We start from the raw sequence: 6,205 nt of genomic DNA, 5'->3' as shown, positions 1-6,205 counted from the left end.
TCCCCTATTGAAGGAATCAGAGAAAGAACTGGAAGAGCTTGAAGGGGCTCGAGACCCCAAAAGTACAACAATGCCAAGCAACCAGAGCTTCCAGGGACTAAGCCACTACCTAAAGACTATACATGGACTGACCCTGGACTCTGACCCCATAGGTAGCAATGAATATCCTAGTAAGAGCACCAGTGGAAGGGGAAGCCCTGGGTCCTGCTAAGACTGAACCCCCAGTGAACTAGTCTATGGGGGGAGGGCGGCAATGGGGGGAGGGTTGGGAGGGGAACACCCATAAGGAAGGGGAGGGGGGAGGGGGATGTTTGCCTGGAAACCGGGAAAGGGAATAACACTCGAAATGTATATAAGAAATACTCAAGTTAATAAAAAAATAAATAAATAAAAAGAGTAATATAAAAGTTTTCTAAAAAAAAAAAAGTAACAAACCAACTCTAAAATACCCAGTGAATAGACTGTAGCCTCTACATGGTTGTACATACCTGTAATCTCGGCACCTGGGAAGTAGGGATAGGAGGACCAGGAATTCAAGATCATTCTTGACGATAGAGTAAGTTCAAGGTCAGCCTGGACTACATGAGAGAAGGTATCTCAAAAAAAAAAAAAAGAGGTAAAATCAAAACCAAGCCAAAGAGTGAGATATTTAAATAAGGGCCCACACACATACACACACAAGTACCTACACATGCATACACACACACACACACACACACACACACACAACACATCAAATGGTAAAGATGGATATAACACAGCAGAATCAACTCTGGGGGAAGAGATGACCTCATAAGTGAAGGGGAATAGACAATAAAGGATTGGTTCCATGAAGCATAAAAACAGCTAAAAGCTAATTTTAAAACACAAACAAATGTAACAGATGATATAAAAACACACAAGAGATTGAAACTAGCAGTCCAAATAAAAGATCATGAACAAAAATCCTCAGAAACACCATCAGTTAGGGAAACACACAGTTAAACAATAGTGTACTGCTTCTCATTGTTCATATTTCAAGTGTCTATGTACCAAGGTCATGATGTAAGAGGATGGAAATTTCATTCCCTCTTGGTAAAGATCTAAATGTATACAACTCAGTATTGTAGGAGAGCATTGTGGGCATCTATATGTAAAGATGCTATTACGATCAGAATATGAATGTTCCCCAGACTCAGTGTTAAAATCCTACCATCAAGACTATAGGAAGAGGAATGGGTCCTTTGGAAGATGGTTGTGCATTGAAGTTGTATAGAAATTACCACAGAGTTGAACCTTCCAAGAGGGAAAAGTGCTCCTGAAATTTAGGACGTGAACAAAGTCACAGGTCTGGGAAAACAGGCTATAGAATCAGTAAAGAACTGCTGAGAGATAAGTCTGGCCAGCTGAGTTGCCCAGAGAAAATTCTCAGACCTGTTGAGTTGTCTGTAAGCTGTGCAGAGATCTCCAGCATCAGGCATCTGTGAGGTAGGCCTTTCAGAGATGCTGCTGCTTTGAGTCATGCCTGCTCCTCTAAGTAACGCCAATAAAGCTCATTGGTTCATCAAGGTGGTCATCGGTAGAATCGTTACTTTGGTTTGTCACAAGTTCTCTATCTGGAATGAGTAGATGTGTGTGTGTTATGTCTCCCCAGGAAAAGCATCACTTTGAATGCTCCTATTAAAAGTCGCTTCTGGCATGTGATGTTAGGATGGGAAAAGCCTCTGTATGAGGGAGCGACCTCCTGGGTCTGACAGCACTTTGAGTTTGGTCCCCACAACTGTGAGAAGTACTCTGCTCCTAAACTTCCTGCTTCCTCTAAAATTTTTGAACAGGGCAAGGCAGAAGTCAACCTCCATAAGGGTCAGTGCTGATATTTTAGGCCTGACTCTTGGAGGGGAGAACATATAACACATAAATGGGTATGATGAACACCACATACCCATTTTGTAAGTTGGAAAATCTAGAAAGAAGCAAGAATGGGGAACTGGGTGTGGCTGCAGCTCATCCCAGCAGTTTGAATGGGTAGATAATAATCTCAGTATTGTTCATAGCAGCCTTGTTTATAATAGCCAGAAGCTGGAAAGAACCCAGATGTCCTTCATCAGAGGAATGGATACAGAAAATGTGGTACATCTACACAATGGAGTACTATTCAGCTATTAAAAACAATGACTTCATGAAATTCACAGGCAAATGGATGGAACCAGAAAATATCATCCTGAGTGAGGAAACCCAATCACAGAAAAACACACAAGGTATGCATTCACTGATAAGGGGTTTTTAGCCCCAAAGCTCAGAATACCCAAGATACAATTCACAAACCACATGAAGCTCAAGAAGAAGGAAGATCAAAGACTGGATGCTTTGGAACTTCTTAAGGAAAGGAACAAAAATATTCACAGGAGGAAATATGGAGATGAAGGGTGGAGCAGACACTGAAGGAAAGGCCATCCAGAGACTACCCCCACTTGGGCAGATCCATCCCATATACAGACACCAAACCCAGACAATACTGTGGATACCAAGAAGTGCATGCTGACAGGAGCCTGATATAGCTGTCTCCTCAGAGGCTGTTCCAGAGCCTTACAAATACAGAGGCAGATGCTTACGATCAGCCATTTGACTGAGCACGGGACCCCAATGGAGGAATTAGAGAAAGAACTGAAGGAGTTGAAGGGGCTTGCAACCCCATAAGAAAAACAAAATTATCAACTAACCAGACCCCCCCCCCCCGCCCCGAGCTCCCAGGGATAAAAACAACCATCCCATGAGAACACTGGGATGGACATATGGCTCCATCTGCTTATGTAGCAGAAGATGGCCTTGTTGGGCATCAATGGGATGAGAGGCCCTTGGTCCTATGAAGGCTTGATGTCCCAGTGTAGAGGAATGTCAGGAAGGGGAGGTAGGAGGGAGGAAGTGGAGGGGGAGCACCCTCATAGAAGCAGGGAGGGATGGGATGGGGGTTTCCAGAAGGGAAACTGGAAAAGGGGATAACATTTAAAATGTAAATTAAAAAACTCCAATAAAAGGAAAAAAAGAAAAAAAGAATCTAGGTATTGTCATAGTAATTAAAAATTTTCAGAATTATGAGCACAGTACAATAAGATCTATGGAAAATTTTTAAATTCAAAACAATAATTAATTCATGAACACAAATTTACATATATAATTTTAAAACATGGAAAATTTGATAATTACCTCTAGGGTAAATGGGGAGGATGGATTGTCCTTTTCTCTAACTGTAGAATTTTATAACTAGTTAGTCCAAATATGGTTTGTTAAATCCAGGAAGTAGGAAATAGAGCACAGGTGCTACTATTCTTATAATTTCATTCATATTTTAAATATCCATAACCAATGTTTTTAAAAGAAAAATCTTCACAGGGAATCACATGACTAGAATCAGGAGATGAGCAGGTAATGACGCTGGGAGGAAATGACATTTACAGGGTTGTCAGGGCACCAGGAGGGACAGACTGTATGTGGAGGTGAGAGCAGGGATGGCTTGGCAGTGACTATTAAGAGAACTTGGCCATCGATAATGGTAACAGAGTCTAAATGCCATGCGGGTTCCAGCAAAGGTACCTGAGTGGGCTTCTGGTTGTCTTATGTCAAAGAGGAAAGAGAAGAGCTGCATTGATGGCAAGTAGTGATTGAATTCTAGAAAGGTTTGCATTGAGACGCCAAACAAATGAAGCTCTGGTGTAGAAATCAGAACCAAGACTTTAAATGAAGGGTAAATAAAGACAGGGACAGTGTATACGGGAGGAAGATGACAAAGAGTAGAACCTTGAAACCTCCCAAGATGATGTGACAGCTTCTTAAATCAGAGAAGACCTCATGAATGTGGTCGAGAAGTGACCGGAGGTGCTAAAGCGAAACAGGACAATGGGCTCTCGACAAAACCTTCCCTTAAAGAAAGGTTCCAAAAATGGCTAAGGAGGCCAGTGCTGTCTGGCACTCCATCCGTGAAATTAATTCCTAGATGTTCCCATTAGATGTAACAACACATTGTTCTCCATTGGCCTAAGGGTAAGACTCAGATTACGGTAGACAAACTGACGCTAAAAGCTTTGTGGAAAAGTCTAGAAACTTTAAAGATAGACTGCCCAGGTTGAAATCCCACTCTCCTTTGTACCTCTGGGCAAGTTTCCAGCATCTTCGTCCTTTCATTGGCTGTTAGATCACTGTGTTAGTCACATCCCATCACTGGGCAAAATATCTATGTAAAAGAAGATAAAAAAAGAAAAAAAGGAAGGCTTTTTCAGGCTCACCGTATCAGAGGGTTCAGCTCCCAGTTGATTGGTATCTCCCATCATCTGTTGAAATGAGACGCCATGGCAGAGATTGCATGGAGGAACAAAGCTACTGAACTCGTGGCTGCTGGGAAGCTAGAGGGAGAAGAGGCAGGGTATGAATGGTGTTCTCCAAGGCGTGCCTCCAGTGAACCATTTCCTCCAGCTAGACAACATTGTCTAATGTTCCCAGCGCCTCCTAGTAGCACCACCAGCCGGGAACTTCAACCCTTTGGGTGGGTTGACAGTCCAAGCTAGGACTTTCTGCCTTTATCTCCCAAAAGCTCAGATCCATTGCATGATGGAAAATTCATTTAACTCACCTTCACAGGACTCCGCAAAGTCTTATCAGCTCCCTCACTGCTTAAACGCCCATGTCTAAGATCTCCAACTCTTAGGGCAAATGAGTCCCTATAAAAATCAAAAAAAAAAAAAAAAGAAAAAGCTATAACGCATTTAACATGTAGTAGTGAGACAAGCATAGAGTAAATGTGCCCATTCCAAAGGGCACCAACAAGCAAACACCAAGGATAAATGAGCCAAAGCTAAACCCCAGAAGGGCCAACATCACGTGCCATAGCCCCAAGCTCTGGCGAGTGTTGTCAACATGGCACATGCTAGAACTATCTGAAAGGGGGGAAGCTCAGTTGAGAAAATGCCCCCACAGGATCCAGCTATAGATCATCTTCTTAATTGGTGGTTGATGGGGGAGAGCCCAGCCCACTGTGGATGGTGCCACCCCTGGGCTGGTGGCCCTGAGGTCTATAAAAAAAGCAGGCTGAGCAGGCCATGAGGAGCAAGCCAGTAAACAGCACCTTTCCATGGTTTCTGCCTCAGTTCCTGCCTCCAGGTTCCTGCCCTGTTTGGGTTCTTGTTACAACTTCCCTTAATGATGAGTTGTGATGTGGAAAGTAAGCCCGATTAAACCCTTTCCTCCCTCAAGTTGCTTTGGTCATCATCACAGCCATAGAAACTGTAAGACACTCCATGCTCAGTACCCAGAGTAAGAGTACACAGCAATGTGACATCAGCAACAAGGGCTTAGGTAGACACAGCACTGTGGTGACTGCAGTCACATGACCTCGCTTTGGGCTGATTCTGCTTTGTGCCTGCAGTTCTCCTCAAAAGCTGTTCCTTATTCCTGGCATCTCCAACTTCACTTCTCCACTGCAGGCTCAGATTCGCTCTCACAGATACACACATCTCCCTCTCAAGAACTGTGCACAGGGAATCTGGCTTTGTTACATACTGTCTGACAGCCCAAGACTTTTGATATCTATGTGAAATCCTCTATGTTCAGTCATCTCTCACATTCTGTATCTTCAAAAACAACATCAGTACCAATGACAAGTGCCTACCACCTAGTCAAACAGTAGTCCAGCCCTCTGAGACCACAAATACAACAGCCTTTGAGTTCCTATACAGAAAATCATGGTGGAATTAGTCCTGGGAATATAACTTCTTTAGTGGCCTGGTGTAAGCCCTCTGCTCAGAGTAAATAAGTTAATGCTGTTACACCTTTGAGCCTGCAACGAGTATATTCTGGACAACCCCTGAGATGCCCTAATGGTATTTTTATGCCCTAGTACAAATTACTGACTTCTTTTTGGATGGCACAACCACATTCTTGGGCAACTACACCCTCCTCATCTACAGTATTAAATGTGCTTCCATTCTGGCCAATCCGTGAGTTTTCCAAGTCTTTCTGTCCTACAGTTTTCTTCTTATTGTTGCCTAGAAACAACAACAAGTGATACCCAAGTTGCTGCCAGAATGATGGAGTTTTCTGTTTTTGTTTGTTTGTTTGTCTGTTTGTCTGTCTGCTTTTCAAAATCAGGTGGATACTACACTGTATTTATAATATTTCTCACACAAAGTCTCAGGGCACAGACAAAATGTAGTAAGTTCTTTGCCAGAACATATGA

The sequence above is a fragment of the Rattus norvegicus genome, chromosome 3 (genome assembly GCF_021556685.1).
Source record: "Rattus norvegicus strain SHRSP/BbbUtx chromosome 3, alternate assembly SHRSP_T2T, whole genome shotgun sequence".
Lineage (NCBI taxonomy): Eukaryota > Metazoa > Chordata > Mammalia > Rodentia > Muridae > Rattus > Rattus norvegicus.
The sequence above is the reverse complement of the archived record's forward strand: the minus strand, read 5'-3'. Positions refer to the sequence as shown.